Genomic DNA, 19,359 nt, shown 5'->3' with positions numbered 1-19,359 from the left:
ATGGTGTCACGAGAAGGTGAGAAGGTCCTGAGGACAGGGCCCAGGTGAAGGGATTGGATCTTTATAAAGCGGACCCCGGAGAGCGCCCTTGGCCTCCCACCCCGGGAGGTCTGCACTTCCAGCCTGCAGAGCTGTGGGAACGTGGCGCCTGTTGACAAGACCCCAGTTCTCTGGTGTTTGTTACAGCCACCCCAGCAGGCCAGGACGGAGGTCATGCTCCATTCTTTCTACTTGGTGCTGTGCAGAGAAATCCTAGTCCTTCAGGAACGGAGACCCATGGTCTGTGACAGGTCGCACGGTCATGGTGTGCTCCCCTCGTGGGAGCGAGCAGCCAGCGGCTGATAAGCAATGACGATGGCTCCGAGTGCGGTCCCTTCCCAGGGTCCCCCAGCAGTCGGGGTGAGCTTGCGTGCGGCTAGAGCGATGCCGTGGTCACAGACAAGTCCCCGCACGTTGACCTCTATGCCCCGTGCATATTTGTTCACCTACTGAAGTTTGAAGTAATAGAGTCTGCGTGGTCTTGGCCACACTTCTCCCCAAAACCACCAATAATGAGCTTCCTGGTATGATTCCCCCATCAAAAAAGTATAGTGCCTGTCTCCTTACTCTTATAGGCTTCAAGGCATGACAGATGCCGTTTAAACAAACATTTCACAGGATGTACATCCAGTATGACAGCAACCGCGGGAGCAACGACTCGTGACGCGTCTTCTAGATGTGGCCGTTGCGCAGGAGCCTGAACGTAAGTTCTCACACCTGACCCTGTGTGGTGACTGGCAGGAAAGCGGACTGAAGAGCATCTATTAAGTGACAGGCTGAAGCTCGGTCCGTTCCTCTAGGTTGAAGCCACTTTCTCTCTGCAGCAGCACCCCTAAGATGGTTTCCCTGCTGTGTGGCAAGGAAGCCAGGGTGACTCCACGAGAAGGCACAGCATTCCCAAAGACTCCTGAGCCACACACCCAAGGTGCCCCAGGACCCGTGGACGCCCCTCTGGGGCCGTGACAGCTTCTGAGAGGCGGGCTTCCTTGGCTTTGCGCTGTAAGGGGCCACGGGGTCCTCGGGTTCTATCGTTCTCCAAGCAGCGTGCGGTGGGCATGTGCCCGGGAATTCCGACATCAGAAAGACAAGACCGCAGGGCAGGAGGCGGGGAGCAGTGGTTCTCTGACTCTGCCTACGTTTGAGGAACTGTAAGCGCACGCGAGGAAGAAGCAGGCCCCGGGCGCTGGGCTTGTGTACTCAGCAATTGTCCCCTGGGCTGACCTGGGACTGCGGCTCCTCTCCAGCTCATTAGGAGAGCTGTTTTATTTAGGGAGATGTGAGGTTGCTTGTAAATAATTCCGGGCCACTGTGAGGGCAAACACAATTGTGAGAATATTAAATTCCCATTAGCCGTCTTACGTGCGGCCCGACCGCAGGCGTCCTCCTGGGTGTGGGATGCGGCTGCCGTCAGGGGACCAGGGACCGCCGCTCGTCACCCGCATGGACGGATGAGGCTGAAGACGAACGTGGATAATAAATACGCCGGGACACTCCGGGATTCCAGAATGAGTAAAGCAGACTCACTGAAGATACTGGCTCATAAAAATATTTCATGCAAAAACTCTGAATAAAACTGGGGGGAAAGGGGAGGATCAAGTCGCCCTTAATGAAACCCAGGACGAAAATCGTTCTCTGAGTCCATCACCAAGAAGGTCTGAAAGTCCCAGTGGGCAGGAAGAGACCGGCTGTCTGCTTCCTTTGTCCTGCAGTCCTATGTCCTTCCACGCCGCGTGAGAAGGCAGACGTCTCCAGGCCCCCCAGGCAAGCTTTCCCGAAGCCGGCGAGCTCCGTCCAAACTGTGGCCCAGGTTCGGCAGCTCCTAACAGGGCTCTCTGTTCGCGGGTGGGGGCGTTCGGGAGAAGTGCGGTGCTTACACAGAGATGACATTATGGGCTCATTTTGCTAAAATGGGACACTGACAAAAGGAATTAGGGTCTTCTCTTGAGTCCATACAAATGAGCTGGTCTTTGTGAAGGTCCAGGAGAGCCATGACCTTAGAGCATATCTTGAATCATCTACCTAGACGCGGGAGTGAGTCTGGACGCTCTCACAGCCGCCAACTGACCTCCCACCACAGGTACGGTCCTCGGTTTGTAGTCCATCCCCTGCGGTCCCCTGAGAATGTCATTTTCCTTTTAATCCGCTTGTTAGAGGAATAATTGACAAATAGTAGATTCTTTAAAAAAAAAAAAAAAAGAGAGAGAGAGAGAGAGAGGAGGGAGAGAGAACATGAGCACAGAGGTGAGGCAGAGGGAGAAGCATCTCCCCGCTGAGCAGGGAGCCTGATTCCCAGCGCACTGGAATCATGACCTGAGCTGAAGGCAGACACTCACTGACTGAGCCCCCCAGATGCCCGACAAATAGTAAATTCCTACTTCAAGTGTGATTTGCTGGCCTTGCGAGTACACGTCCGTGAGCTCTGACAAACAGACTTACAGACTTTCAGCACCGCAGCAGAGGTAACATTCCCGTCGCCTGGCGTGGTCCTGTCCCTGCTCCCTGTCCCTGGAAGACACGGGTCGGAGCCCTGTCTCTCTTTCCGAGTGGCCTGTAGCTAAGATCTAACTCGTGTGTCTTCAGTATCTGGTGTTTCTCTCTCATCCTGAGATTCACGAACACTGCCGAATGAGTCGTCCTGATGTCGTGCCAGGTCTCGTGCAAGGAGATGATGGTGCCATTGTCGGTCTATCTACTGACGGATCGCTGGACGCTGTTTTCCCCACAGTTTGCTGACCGTGACTGAATCCGTTGTGCTCAATGATACACAGGAACCTGTTTTCCGGTCTTCATTTTGCTTGAGTGAATACGGGTGTTGGAATTGCTGGGCCCTGTGATAAGGTCATGTTTAGTTGTAGAGGAAATTACCCACTGTTTTCACAGCGGGTTGTGCTATCTTGTATTTACATCACCGATGGGTAGGAGAGCCGCCTCCCAGCACACACCTCGTGTGGCCAGTCATCATTTGTCTGTTTCAGTGACATCACAGTGCGGCTTTCATCTGCGACTCATTAATTACTGGCGAGACTGAACACAATTCCATGCACTTATTGAACATCCACATTTCCTTGATAAAGTGTCCGAATGTTTGCCCGTTGTACACTGGATTCCCTTTTTTACAGATAATGTAGAGACACTATTTGTTGCTAGTCCCTTACCAGACGTGTTTTACAAATATCTCCTCCTAATCTGTCTTTTGTCTTTTCCTTTAACAGTGTCTTTCAAAAAACAAGGGGTCTAACTTATCCTTTTTTTCATAGTTCAATGTATAAGGTTTTTTTTGGGTTTTTTTTAGATTTTATTTATTTATTTGAGAGAGAGAGTATGAGAAGGGGGAGGGTCAGAGGGAGAAGCAGACTCCCTGCCAAGCAGGGAGCCCGATGCGGGACTCGATCCCAGGACTCCAGGATCATGACCTGAGCCGACGGCAGTCGCTTAACCAACTGAGCCACCCAGGCGCCCTCAATGTATAAGTTTTAAGTCATAGTTTGTTTTGTATGAGTGGATGCCCAGTTGTTCCAGAACCATTCATTTGAAAGATTATCCTTTCTTATTAAATTGCTTTTGCTCATTGTCCAAAAATCAATGAGTATTATTTCTATTCTGTTCCATTGATTTATATACCAATCATTATGCCAATATACACTATCTTAATTATTCTACCTTTACAGAAAATGCTGAAATCAGGCAGTGCTTTTTTTTTTTTTAAATCATTTTGGCTATTTCTGGTTATTTATTTTCCATATAAATTTTGGAAATAGCTTATAAATTTCAACAGGAAAAGACGGTTGCAAATTTGGTTACATTGAATCTATAAATCAGTTTTGTGATAATTAACCACTTTACATGATTGAATTTTTATATCCATAAATATGGTATATATTTCTTTAGGAAAGTCTCTTAGATTTTTTAAATTTATGTCAGCAATATTTTGTGGGTTTCAAGAAAGAAATCTTGCACATATAGCTTTATCCTTAAGCTGTCCATAATTTTGATGCTATTCTTAATGCATTGTGTTAATTTCAATTTCAACTTTTTATATGTAGTGTAGGGATACTATCGGTGTCTATATTTTGACACCTGATAGTTTGCTAAACTTACATATTCTGGTAGCATTTTTGCAGGATCTTTGGATTTTCTTTGAAAATAATTTTCTCTTTCAAAAAGACACTTTCATGTTTCCTGTCCAATCTCGATGCTTTCAAAAAAGAAGAAAAGCAAACGAGAACATTTAACTTGCTTTATCTCTTTGCTTATTTGCTCCGTGTTGAATAGTGGCTCTTCTCACCACCTTTCTAACGTTAGGGGGTCCTTCCAAGGTTAAGTGTGTTTCCCGCAGATCAAGGAAGTTTTGTTATCAGGTTGAGAAAGTTGCCTTCTCTTCCTACTTTCTTGAGAGTTTTTTCAGAAAAACCATCTTTGGTCCAAATCTTATAATATAATCATATACGTTTTCTTGATAATCTATTGCTATAAGGAACTGGAGGGACTAAACTTCACACACTGACAGAATCCTACACTTCTGGGATGAATCCCAGCAGGCCCTCGTGCATTCCTCCCACACCGCTAGATTTCCGTTTTCCAACTTTGTTAATGGACCGTGTGGCTCTATTCTTGTGGTTCTGTGGGGTTCTGTTGGTATGACGTTTTTGTATGATTTTTGCTTGCGGAATTGTTCTAGTCTTCTCAATAAGATGAGACTTGTCCTCTCGTCTTTTATTTTTTAAAAGACTGTGTTGAATGAATCTTACCTCTTCCACAAATTCTTTAGTAGATTTTATGAAGGAAGACGTGGGACCGGAATTTTCTTTCTTTAGTGGATTCGTGGTGATTCTGGTTATCTAACTCTTCTTGGTGAGACTAGTACTTTCTATTGATCTGTTCATTATATTGCCTTACAGTTATTGTAATTTTTTAAAAAAAAATTAATGATATGAAGGACTATGGTGATCTCACTCTTTAATTCCTAATATTAGAAACTTGTATATTTCTTTTTTTTCTTAATCAGTTTAGCTAGAGTATTAATAATCTTATTAATCTTTACAAAGTTTAGTTTCACTAATTTTCTCTCCTTTTCTGTTTTCTATTTCATTGGCTTTTGGTCTTATCTTTATAACTTCCTTTTCCCATTAAAATTAATTGGCTTTTCTATCTCTATTTTCATAATTTGGCAACTCATGTCATTGATCTCAGACTTTTTCTCTTTTCTAATATAAGCAGTTAATGCATTAGATTCTCCTCTCGACACTGCTTTAGCTGCATCTCACCAAATTTGATGAATTCTGCTTCATTTTTATTTGATTGAAATATATTATAACTCCCTGAGAATTCTCCTGTGACCACTGGATTATGTAAAAGAGTGTTGTTTAATTTTCAAATATTTGGATATTTTCCTTTGTGTTCCTGACATTTTTTGTTTAATTTTGTTGTGTTCACACTTAGTGTAATTTCAATGCCCTTTACATATGTTGATATTTGTTTCATGGCCAAGAAGGTCGTCTGTCCTAACAAACACTCCAGGTCCACTTTAAAATCATGTTTCTCACTCTGTTTTGGAGGCGGACGGTTCCCCACATACGTGTTAGATAAGCTAGTATCATTCTGGGCTTCTGGACCATCATTTCTTGTATTCATTCTGTCAGTCACTAAAAGGGGATTTGAACACTCCAAAAATAACTTCAAGTTCACCTGTTTCACTTTGCAGTTCTATCAGATTTACTCAGAGTGTCTGGGTAAGTTAGTTGCATACCCAGTTAGGAATGGTATTTCTTCATGATGAAGGGGCCTCTTTGTTATTGTGTGATGTCTCTCTTTATGCTTGGTAGTATCCCTCGTTACACAGCCCGCTTGAATATTAATAATTAATTAATAATAACAATGCACTTGTTTATACGTATATGTATCTAAATCTCTTTTACATAATACTTCATAATGTTAATATAATCTTCCAATATGTAATGCAAATGCATAAATGGAAACATGCACTTAATACAATTTTATTTTACTCAGGGACCACGGTTAACGAGGACAGAGAGAGGGGCTACCATGGCATGGCTGGATGGTTTCTAAACAAGGACTGTATTCAAACCCCTCATCGTCTGGCCATTAGGACTGAAACCCCCATATGAACCATGCAGGCACTATTCCTGAGGAAACTATAGCAGGGCCGCATGCAGGCGGAGTTCCCGTCCAGTTTGCTCGCAGGCCCCCTCCTGCCGGCTCCGGGAGGGCCTCCAGGGGAGCCACAAAGGTCTGCATGTGGGTTTGATGACACTGCATGGGAGGCACTGCAATGACTTGAAGTCCGAGACAGACCATGCCACGGGAATAGAGGAACCTGGCCCTGGGGACAGAAAGAGACGTGAGAGCAGAGGACACATGTGGGAGAGAGGCCGTGAGAAAAGGAGAGGTGAATTTGCCCAGGCTCTTTCCTGTTGTACCTGCTGGATTTTCATCAGTGCCTGCTGGGAGGAGCCTTGCACAACAGGGCCTCAGTCCTAAAGGTGCAAAGTAAGGATGACCCCAAGCAACCCTTCGCCTCTGATGCTCAAATCCTCTATGGCACGGGCGGTGGGGGCCCAGCCAGGCTGTGGGGGCTGCGTTCCTGGAGCTGCCCCAGCCCCAGCAGGGTTTTCTTCCTCAGTCTTCACTGCCGGGGGTCATGTGCCCATGTCTGAATGTCACACACCAGTTGTCACTGAAGACAGAGGTCAGGTACAATGGCTCACCTGCCTCCTTCACAGTTCGCCTTCATGGACTAGAAAAGCGTCCTGCATCTCCACCAACTTTCCACGTCCCCACCAGCCCTTCCTGTTCCTTCAACAATTACTCAGAAGACATCTCACCGTTCTGGACACCGTGAAAGGAATCCCACCTTGTCTGCCTCCATTAATGTACAACGTTCTTCCCATACTGTCTGGAGAAGTTGGAGGAAAAGGAGGGAGGTCTCCCAGAAACACGGTTCTGATGTCTGCTCTGGGGGCACCCCATACATCCTGCCCGCCCCCCAGCAGTAAGTTGGGTTGGCTCTCCCTGCCTTTCTAGAATCCCAGAGACAAAGCTCTTCGTCTGCTTTAGGAAGGTCACATGCACAGGGAAGGGAAAAACTGTCCAGAAAGGAGAATACCATTTTACTTTCATCCTTTCAGTTTAACTTTTAAGAAAATAAAGTTTCTTCAAATCCCAAAAGAAGTAGCTAAGAAAAATAGTTCTCAGAACTTTTTGGCCCAAATGCTAGGAATAGATTATTTCTCTACTTTAGAAAGGATTTTAAAAACCACATATCCAAATACACATCTTGAGCACTTGGCAAGACATTTTTTTCCTATTACACATACATATTAATAGAACTTTCATAGAATACTGTATCCACTGAACTATATCTTCATTAAATCTGAGAAATGTAAAAATCCAAATTCTTGAATAGGTCATCATTTCAAGAAACATGAATTATGCCAAATATTGATGTTTTAAATAATATCAGCTGATAAAATCAATGTTCTTTCATTTCTCTGCATAATGTGCCTTCCCGCGCCAAGCCAGTAATTGCACGGCCGTGGAGGGAGGCGGAAGGAGGCTGTGCACGATGGTAGTGGAAGGAATCTGCCTCGCACCAGCTCCGAGCAGAGAACCCAGAACTGCAGCTCCAGCATTGACTTGGCGTAGGAAACTGGGAAACTGCTTAGTGGCTCTCGGACTCTGAGCCCTCCTTTCAGATGTGGGCCCTGAACAGGATTCTGGGATGATGCAAGCAAGTGCTGGGGAAAGACCGTCTCTGGGAAGAGCAAAGGGCCTTCTCGCAGCCTCCATAGTGCAGGTGCAGGGCTGAATGTCATGCCCGAGCCTCGCTGGGGTGGTGGCCACCAAGCACAGGAATCACTGTGAGGATCAAGGAAAGGGTTTGTAAACCCTGCCTTCCTGGTTTCCCTGACCCAGGTGGCTCTGGTCTGCCCTGAGTGTGCACCTGCCGTGAGTGCGCACCTGCCCTGAGTGCGCACCTGTCATGAGTGCGCACCTGCCCTGAGTGTGCACCTGCCGTGAGTGTGCACCTGCACTGAGTGTGCACCTGCCCCGAGGGCCTTGCTCCTTCCAACCAGACTCTCAGCTTTCAAGGCCAGTGTAGATGTGAAGGCCAGGATGGGTAGAGTGTAGCCCGAGCAGTGCCCCGGGCATTCCACGTGTTGCCCACATACAGAGAACATCAGCGTCTAAGTTCGTTGGGTACCGGGTTCTCCATCCCCTTCCCGACCTGCCCAGGGGGAGCCATCCCTTCAATGTGCGTGTCCCCTAGTGATCTGCGAGCACACCCAGATCTGAGCAGCTGCACTCCCGCCGGTGAGCAGGGAGGGCAGCGGATGAGGGTGTCACGGCCACTCCACATGGGAAGGAAGAGCAGGTGAGCGGAGCTGGAACCACATGAGGGAATTGTCAGAAACACAAACAACTTTCCGCAGATTGTAAGTCTTGTGAGTAAGAACTGGATCTCAACATTGCTTTATTCCCGTCGCATCAACCTGCCTACCTGGGAGGAGCACACAGAAGACCACAGCCAGGGGACAAGTAGCCTCTGTTTACCTCCCTTGTGGTTACTTGGTTTTGGAAAATGAACATGGCCGAGGCACACCACGGTTTTATCTGTCTTCTCCATCACAGAGTCTCTGTGCTTGGTTCTTGGGGTGTCCAAAATAATGTCGAATGAGTGAACCAGAGCCAGCAGACAGGAAATAAAGAAACCTCGTGTGTGCCCATGAAATACGAGACCGTTCTCCAGCTCCAATGAACGATCTCCGAGAGAGTTTGCTGGTAGCAAGAACATTGGGAGATTTTTGCAAACTGATTAATTGAACATTTAACAGCTTGTTTTCATGTACAGTTTACTCAATTTATATAAGCAATTACTGAATTTGCATGTACAAATGGATGCAGCTGCAAAGCCTAAGGTACTTTTTTTCATTAGATCTACTAAATTTGAATCAGAAAATAGGTTTACAAGTCATGTTCGGCATAGCTCTGCGTGTTAATCATAAACACAACCCAGCATCCTACATTTGAATAAGGTTATGGGGAAGGTCACTTAGACCAAATAAACTAATAGGATTTGAAATGCATGAAATCCTGTTTTACAGTTAAAATGCAAGAAGAGAACAAATCTTAATCACTTCCCACCTTGATCGATTCCTGACGCCTCAACTGTTCTAAATTAGTCACGTAGGAACAGGCCAGAGAAGCTTGGGAGCGGGGCGGTGGGGTGTGTGCACAGCAGCGACCCTGAAGCACGTCTAACTCATCATACAAAGGCCATGCCCTGTTCCTTCCCATATGTGTTTGGTTTGGTTTTGGTTTTGGTTTTATTGCTCACTGGACTTTAAAGGCTGGATAGACATTTTAATTCCGTGTCAGCTAACTCTATGCAAATTTGACTTAGATTCCTACCGAGAAACGTTGGTCATATCTCCGTTTTGTCTGACTTCAGCTCTGGTAACCCAGACATCGAACCATATAAAATGGAATTTATGTAGAAATAAAAGAAATGTGTTATCTTCTGAGTACTGATTACTTTCAAGCAAGGAGAATTTTCTGTCACATTTGCATAGACAGCTCCAAAATCTTGACCGGAGACTGAATGCGTTAGAAGGTCATTAGTAAATTCATGTTCTTGGGAGCTTTCTTCATGGTTTAAATAGTACATGAATTCCAGAAGGATCTATCTGATAATGTTTTAAATCATTTGTACACAGACAGAAGCGATGATTTTGGCTTTCATTTGAGGTTTTTCAAATCAGGCAGAAATGCCTATAACATTCATATATTTCAAATCATTAGTAAGTGGATGGCACCATCCTTGTCATAAATCTAAGTCCTCCCATCCCAGATATTTCCAGCCATTTTATCTTCATTAGTGCATGTCCAAAAGGGCTGAAATGACACACTCCCGACACATAACACAAATCCAGTAAATTTCAACTGGTTTGAAGCCTTGTCACCGAGCCCAGACTACCCGTGTGAGAATTTATAAGGGTGATTTGTCCCAGCAACCCAGTATGGCATTTCCCTTTACTGTGTCTCTTGATTTATAAATCACCCTCGAAGGTTTTGACCATGAAATCCTATTACCTTGGTGTTGGGACTTCATGAGTTCCATGTTCCCCTCTAAGGAAGGCATTTTACATTTAGTGGAATTCCGTAACAAGCCACACGCACAGACCACTCTGACATCTCCCGCCAGGATCTGGATGGAGTATGAGTAGGGTTGAGGGAACTGAATGTGAATTCCCAGATTCACACACCGTGTGCCTGCTAGTGTTTCGGTGACGTCGTTCACTTTCCACAGTGGCCGCCAACAGCAGACGGGCAGGCGCAGATGTGCCTGGCACTCGCATAGACTGGTTTATTTGTATGCTAGTCATACAACCTATAGCACAACCCTACGGTATAGGGCTATTATGATCCCCCTTGCAGATGAGAAAATTCGAGTACTGGGGAAAGGACCCACCTCACTCAGGACTCACATCTAGTAAATGCTCAATGGATGTCATGTGGTGGTGTCGCTAAGAACACCTGAAGATCACATTCAGAATTTCTGGGTGTTGAATCCAAATGTCATCACTAATTAGGTTTCTGGGCTTAATGACTGGTGTTTATGGTTTCATGTAAAGTGATGTAAAAGCTGGTTTTTTAATGGCTCAGGTGTGTTCCAACTGGAAAATTGGAAAGACAAGCTAATGAAAACAATAAAATCCATTTTTTTTTTAAAGTTCCGTTGGGCCTTTAGATTATCATTCTGCATTTTAAGTCTCACTGTTAAAGTATTAGATTAAAAATATGTAAGAGATCAGCTTGTATCTGATCTGTAACCATCTAAATTCCCTAAAAATTGTGTTGGTTTTGAAAAATGTGCATTCTGGGTTTTAATTTGTCCTGCCAAGAGATCCTCAGTTCCATCCTTTACAATTAAAGGGATCAGCTGGGTTCCAAAGGACAGTATTGTGCCTATAACAGGACACCAACCATGGGCTCTACAGTCCTTAGTTTGTGCTCACCACACTTGTGCGGTAAAGGAAACCTTCATCCCAAGGCCCGGACCTACAGGTCTCCTCCTAACAGGTCCCAGGAACTAAATCTCATCTCAAAGTGTGTTTTTAAAGTCTCTGATATGGGGGACCTCGGTGGCTCAGTCGGTTGAGTGTCAGACTCTAGATTTCGGCTCAGGTCATGATCCCTGGGTCATGTGATAGAGTCCTGGGTCAGACTCTGAGCTCAGCAGGGAGTCTGTATGTCCCTCTCCTCTGCTCCTCCCCACGACTCTCTCTCTCCCTCTCTATCTCTAAAAGAAATTTTTTAAAAAATCTTTAAAAATATAAAAATAAAGTCTTCATGAATACACTATTACTCTCACGTATTCATGCCTACTTTGGCACCCTCCTTAATCTCTAAGAAAAGGAAGAGGACTGTATTAGGCGTGCTAGAAAAAGTGATGGGCCAGAGTCTGGATCTGAATCACTGAGCACTGTTTGAAGTTAGCTACATTTGACTCCGTCTTACTGTTACTTCCTGCAACCGCCTGGCCTCTGGCGGTGGCACAGACCTCCCCTCCCTGCGGCCACCGATGTGGTTGGTCTGGACTACATCACTGGCCACGCAGTCACTGCTAACTGATGCAGTCCAGTAACAACTCCTGAGTGGTGAAGCCTTTGGGAACCAAAACACTATTGCCCGGGATTCTCCCACTCTTTCTGACCAAACCTCCTTTGGAAGCAATCTCACCACCGATCACTCTGATGACTGTGTGTAGAAATGAGCCAAGACCAAGCTTGTGGAGCCCATCCATTAAATCAGGCATCAAGCAGATAAAGCCATTTCTTCTGTATTGCCTGCAATAGAATATATTCAGAGCACCTCATATTTCATTATAATTATCAGCAAAATGATTTTCATTGAATTTCATTTCTTCTCTTAATAAAAAGAGCCTTCAAAATGAATAATACAAATTTTTCCACTCATTTTTTATGCTTATAATCCATAATACATTTACCAGAAAAGAAATGATCCCCAAAATGAATCACAAAGGTCATTCACTGTAGGGTTAAGAATACATTTTTTTATTTCTATAAACGTTTTATGAATCTGTCTATGTATTAAACTCTTCAGACCCCCACAAATTGTTAGCCAATGCATGAAATGTGATATAGGGTTTTTCTTTATTGTTTACAGATTTGAGTGCTGCCTTAGAAGTGCAATTTAGAAAACTCCAGCATATTTAGTTTATTTGCTTATAAAAAGCCCATTAAAGTCTTCTCAAGAAGCTTTGTATAAATTATCAAGTTTGTGTGTTTCCAAAGCCGTTTAGAGAAGTGAGCTGTGGCAATTAGATTATGTTAATGTGACGTGGCCTGTGTTTATTCAAACTGTGTCTGCGGACAAAGATTTAAATAAGCTCAGAAATATATAGGTAGGTCCCGTGTACGCACACAGACAAAGAAACCCCCTTTTAGCCCTTCTGGTGTGAAATTCATACTTAGACTTTGAAACGATAACCCTACTGCTGCCTCCCTCTCCAGCTCTGCCTCTGTTAGTGAGTTTACCGGCCCTGCTTTCCTTGGCAAATCCTGGGGTTCATTCCCAAATCGGCTCTGGTCTCTAGAGATGTGGAATCTTTAATTTTCTGCTCATTGTGACTGACAGCTTATTACTGAAGGTCACAGGGGACTCCGGGAGACCAGGAACTAAGTGTATTTCATCGCTTGGTGAAGTGCTTTAACCTAACAACGTTTAATATAGAATATCATTTTATAATTACCGTGACTTGTCATGACTATGTGTGCTTTTGATAGTCCTATAAAGAATTCACTAACTTCAGAATTTTGCTCTGTTTTGTCTTCTACTCCCATAAAACATTCAGGCTGTGCAGTTACATTGGCCGGCGTCAAATAAGATTTCACCGATGAAATGTGCTCCATGAACCTGGGTAATTCACCCACTGCTCATGCCTCAAACTCCATCCATAAAACCAGGGTATTAGGAGACCCAGCCTGCATGGGTTTAATATCCAAAAACAGATGATTGATAGATAATGAAGATAGGCAGGCATAAATATATATTGTCCTAAATTATGGCAAAGCCATAAATAAATATGGAAGAATGTATCCCAGATCAAGTATACAAGGAAATATAAACATATATATAATTTTATCTACATGTAGCATATTTGTCAGATACGTATTTACTCATAACATATGTATATTATATATAACATATATGCACGTGTGCGTATTTAAGACTAACTGAATTCTCCAAGCCGCTCATTGCTGGGAAACTCACTCTTTGGCCTTCACAAAGCATCTGCCCCTCACTCCCCAGCACATCCTTGACCCCGTGGGGATTCCGCAGGGGTGGCCTCTCACGAATGCTGCTCTGTCTGCTTGCCACCACAGCAATGTGGGAATACAGACCCAGGCCATCATGACTGAGCCTCCTAAACCTGAAGGGGGGACAAGTGTGACTATGGCTTTGATTTCCCGAGGTTTACCTTGAAGAAGGTAAACTCTGCCTTTCCCCAAACTGTGGTGTCACTGTCCACCAGAGCCGGAGTCAGCATGTTCCTGCTCCTCGTGGGGTGATTCAAGGTCGAGATCCCGTCCTGGCATCCTGGCTTTCTCCACGGGGCTCAGAAAAACAGAATGCCAAAACCAGCATCCGAGCTCAGCCGCCCCTTCCTCACTGAAACCAAAACCATTGTGCGGCTCCATGAAGTTCATCACACGTACTCAGTTCATCAACTGTGTTCAGACATACCAAAGTCCTAGCTTCCAGTCCTCTCACCATGTCCTGCACGCTTGAAGGGCAGAAGATACTGGGCAGGCGCTGCGTCTGCATGATCTCGTCCATCATTCGTTCACTTACTCAGCAGACTTTGTTCAGTTTGGTGGAGAAGACATGGACTGTCGCAAGCACCAAAATTCTTGGCATGGGGGCATGGCGGGGACCTAGCAAAAACATCACCTGCTGTCACCGGCTGACGATGGAATCCCCTCTCAGAGACCTGAAGACCAAGTCTGACTGACGGACATGAAGAAACCAGCTAGGGGGTCACAGTCTCCTCCCACAGCTAGGACAGTACCAGTACCCTCGCTTTTCAAACCAAGAAAGTTGTCCCTGTCTGAAGAACCACCGAGTTCTCATTTCCTAGCAGGGCACTGAAACATCTTGAAGGAAAACACAGCTAGTGGGATTCTCATGTCTTTATATATCTTCCCTGTCTTTTCCCCCCAGATACTGAATATAGGAATCATGCTTATTTTTAAAGTCTTTATTTTGGAAAAGGGGGTCTATTGTGGGTTTCTTTTCTAGCATCTCTCTTGATTTAGGTCACATGCCAAGCATTGTATAAAAACACACCAAGGCTACAGATGGTGGCACTTTTCTTCAACAGGTGGATTTTTCACCTCAGTCCAGTAGGGAATGACATGAGCCAGGAAAGGCTCAAACCCCGATGGTCTTCTCCAGTTCCTTGGTCCAAGGGTCTCTCTCCCCCAAGACTTCAGCAGTAGTCAAGGTGGGCTTTCCTTGGCTAGATCACCAGGCAGAATCTGAAGTCTGAACTCTGGTTCCTCAACAGTGCAAAAGTGTGGGGGGAAAATCCATTTTGCTTTTCAAAGTGTTTGGTGTTGTGTTTTAGTCTCCTGCTCCATGAAGCCTCTGAATTTGATCGATATCTTGAAAGGAAAACCAGCCATGTGTGTGTTTTACTATTTTTTAATCTTTTGAAGGAATTTACTTCTTGATCCAATCCACACAACAACAAATGATGAGAAGAACTCAGAGAAAGCATAAAGGACTGTGAACAGCAGAGAAAGACACTTAGAATCAAAATATTTCTCTACTGTATTTTTATGCCACCTGCAGTTAATACTGATGTTGACAGTGGGCTCTAATTCAACTAATTAAATATTTACTGATGATTTCACTAAAGATGATGGTACTCTTTCCTGGAATGGGAAGCATATTAGGTCACTGTCATCTTTCAAGAACTTAAGAGTCTTTTCCAGTTGCAGCATGAAGGAGCTCAGAAGGCATCACACCTGTCCTTAAAACAAGAGAGAGCTCAAAGAATTGAAAGTCATCAGAGGACTGAAGTTGCAAGAGAAACATCTGTACAAAATCTGGAGAGATGGCACATTCGGCGAGGTGCAGCTGAGAGCAGCTAGCTGAGCAGAAGCTACTGGAACTGTATGTCGGTGGTAATTTTGATGAATTGCTTGAAACTGAGTATGGACAGGCAGGACAGTAAGAAGTGCCTAGGGCAGTGTGTTGAGGGGAACTCCACTCTTCCCAGGCTTGGCCTCTAGAAACACAATGGACTGGTCACAATGAAGATCCAAGAACATCCCCGTGTGGCTCTGCCAGGAGAAAGAGAAAAGTTAACCTTTCTGAGTGAAATACACCCAGAATTATCTCCATGGCAAAGCTGGCCCTCCCAAGAAAAGACTTTGCCAGAGCCTTATCCCAAGGATGGAAGACATTCCTCCCATCTCGTCTTATCCAAGCAGGGAACAAATGGGGCCAACCATGCCTAGGGCTTCAAGCAAATCAGGATACTGTTGCTAGATAAGGATTCGGGAGCCAGGAACAGACTATATGCTAGCAAAGGCCTCAAACTTGAGACACTGGAACATCAGTAGCATCTTAGCATAATGACAGTGGTTATAACAGAATGACACTGACATGCCCTGAGAAGGACTCTCAGGGAGACGAAAGCTAGATAGAAGATCAAACAAACAAATAAACAAGCACAAAAACACCAAGAGTGGAAATTCTCTAGCATCCGTCACTCCAGCAAGCATTAAACAGCACAACTCTTAGGAAGGTTACCTAAATCCTCACCCAGAGGACTAGGTACCTTAGATTATTGCCTGATCCACTATGGCTGACTTTAACAAGAAGTTACAAGGCGCAAAAACAGAAACCAAGAAAAATATAGTAGGAAGAAGCAGAGCTGTCATCAGAGCCAGATTCAGACGTGGCGGAGTGTTGGAGGTGTCCGACCAGGAACTGAAACAGCTACGACTGACCACGGAGGGCTCTAATGGGTAAGTGGACACTGTGCAAGAAAAGATGGCCAGTGTAAACAGAGACATGGAAATTCCAAGAAAAAAACAAAACAAACAAACAAAAAAAATGAAACCTAGAAATAAATAGTAATAAAAATGCCTTCCATGTGTTCATCAGGAGCCTGGACATAACTGAGAAAATAATCAGTGAACTTGAAAATAAGGTAATAGAAACTTTGTAAACTAAAATTCCAAGAGACAAAGATCATGAAAACAGGAAAAGAAAAATATCCGATAGTTGCAGACCATTGGAAAGGTTTAACATACCCATATTGGAAGGCCAAAAGAAGAAGGAGAGAAGGACAGAAAGTAATATTTGAAAAATAATAATGTTCCAAAATTAATGACAGACACAAAACCACAGATTCAGGAAGCTCAGAGAACGCCAAGCAGGATAAATACCAAAAGAAAGGAAAGGAAGGGAGGGAGGAAGGAAGGACACAAGGAAGAAAAACATTTCTATGCACATCATACCCGAGAGTTAGAAAGTTAAAGACAAAGAATAAGTTCTTGAAATAGTCTAGAGGAAAAAAAAAAAAAATCCTACCTGCAGAGAAACAAAGACTTCCTTCCATCAGACTTCTTGTCAGAAATCATGGAAGCGAGAAGATCATGGAGTGAAATTAATGTGTTGGAAAAACAAACAAGCAAACCCATCACTCTCAAAATTATCTCATGAAGAAGCAGAGATCCTGGATGGAAAACTATCAGGGACGGCCCTCAGACCTTGAAATACATAATCTCTTCCTTGGTCAACAAACACTACCTGCCCCCCGCACCCCTACCTTCAAGGGTCCAAGGATGGGAAGTTAGCATTTTAATCATGGCTGAGGCTTTGGCCCCAAACTTATGAGCACTATTCCCCTTGCCGGTCTGTCAGCTGCAAATGAAGGACCCCAGGGAGTGAACCCTGGTGATTGCTTCTCTCTCAGGAGCTTCTGAAGAAAGACTGTAGGCAGACCTATGTGTCCATAGGTCCCAAGCCCAAGACATCATCATCATCTTGACACTAACTCTATGGCCTCTTCACTTCTGAAGAAAGACTTTAGGCAGACCTATGTGTCCATAGGTCCCATGCCCAAGACATCATCATCATCTTGACACTAACTCTATGGCCTCTTCACTTCAAAGCCCCCAAATGAGACTAAGTGGTTCTTACAACAGTGAATTTTGTACCTGCAGTGAATTATAGTGATGCAGTTCTGAGTTCACTGCTGAACCCTCATTATGGCTATGCCACCTCTGATGACTAGAGGTTTTCCAGCACCTTGAAGCCTTCTCATCCCCCCATACACACCAGCAGATGTCTCCTTAAAGGTGCCAGGCTGCACCTGCCCAGACTCTGTAAGTGATACACAGGGAGTGCTCCGACCGGATTACAGTGTTTACGTACCAGACGCACATCACCAGGGCTTGGATGATGAGACGTCCCTTATACATCACATGACATGACCCGCAGCCAGTGCTCTGACCACCAAGAGACCTCATTCATCACTGGCTTCCCTACTTATCAGCAAGTCCCCACCAGGACGTTCCTTCACTTCACTTCCTCCAGGGAGGAGACGCACAGGACAAGAATCTCGAGTACTGCCTTACTTCTTTCCTTCCTTCCCAAATTCTCTCTTCAGGGAAAAGCTAGCTCCTGAGCCACCATTTAAAACATGACTTACATTAAAATAAAATTAATTCATCTTGGTATTCTCATAATCTTCTTCCCAGTAGACATTGTTGACCCTCAGAACTCAAAAAAAAAAAAAATGTTAAATTCGATTGTCTTCCAGAATTGCTTAGTGTCATCCTCTGAAGCTGGGAATGCTCACGCTCTGGTCTTTGGAGGTGACACAGTGGCGGCTACAAAAGCTCGTATGTATTGAGTACCGACCAGACACCAAGCACAGTAACAAGAGCTCCATTTCTATTAAGTTGTTGATCCCATTCATCAACTCCGTGAAGTGAGTACAATACACTTTCTATGCCATTAATGGAAGTTCCGCAGTTTGGAAAGGCTGAGTAAGTAGGACCAGCTCAAGCAGCGAGAGACCATGGAGCAATAACTTTGATTTGTTGTGGGAACAGTGCTTTGAACAAGATGGTGATGGTGATGGCGATGGCGATAGCAATGGCAGTGACCCCGTCTATGAAAGTAAGACATTGTTAAGGTAACAGGGTTCGTGGAGGCTTACCTGTTTCATTATCCCTTGGAAACAGAATATTGATGGAAATTCTTAGGCTTCACCCAGTCCAGAAATCTCTCAATCAAGTTAACTGGATTGTGGATTCCAGACTCTTTACACGCACACAGACAAACACACGTGAAACGTGTCATTGGAGAATGGTTACGTCTTTGCCAAAAGATGAAAACAGTATGCATTTCATTCTCACCTAGCTCATGTGTATTTACGTAGAACAAAGAATAAATACGTAAACTTGGATTCTGTTTTCATCTCCTCTTAATGAGAGGATTGGGTTCTTTCTGTATTTTTCTTCCTTTCCTTCCATGAGATGGTTGATCTGTGAGTCTGCACTCTTTTTCCTATGTGATCTATGTTAGGATACCAGGTAGTTTCCAGGCCTTTGCCCACTTAAATTATGGGGTCGAAGCAAAGGCAGGATACATTTCCCTAAAGGAGGCAGGTGCTGTTCCTTAAAGAAGGAAGTAGTATGGGGTTTTCAGAAAAAGGGAGCTTAAATGTTCACCAAACGCTTCATTCTGCTGTTGATGATATCACCCACACATGGTGAAGGGACATCTCCTGCATTTACGTTGCAAAGCTGAGATTGGAGTCTAGAGGTCTCCGAGTTCCAGCAAAACTGTATGCTCCTTAACAAAAATATTTCTCAAAGTTCTAATTCCCTGGGAAAGAATTTAAAGTCTGTTTGATGACAGGAGATCATGGGTCACCTTGACTGCCATCCTATAGCCCCTTCGTAGCAGTACGTAACGTGTCGAATTCTGCACTAACTGGGCATGGCCCATTCCTTGACATTTAATGATCTTAAATACCCATATTCAATGAGGTGGTTTTTCTATCATTTTATCTTTTGTAAAATAATTAGTAGGAAGAAGTCAGTTTAACTGGGGGTTCCAATTAGACATTTTAATATTTTTTAAAGTTCTGTACACCTTGTTTGAACTTGGGAGCTCATTGGTAACCAGTCGGCGTTCTGTTGCCCAATGGGTGGGCTTCAGCATTCTTCAGCTAGTAAGCCTGTGATC

The sequence above is a fragment of the Lutra lutra genome, chromosome 8, assembly GCF_902655055.1.
Source record: "Lutra lutra chromosome 8, mLutLut1.2, whole genome shotgun sequence".
Classification (NCBI taxonomy): Eukaryota; Metazoa; Chordata; class Mammalia; order Carnivora; family Mustelidae; genus Lutra; species Lutra lutra.
The sequence above is the reverse complement of the archived record's forward strand: the minus strand, read 5'-3'. Positions refer to the sequence as shown.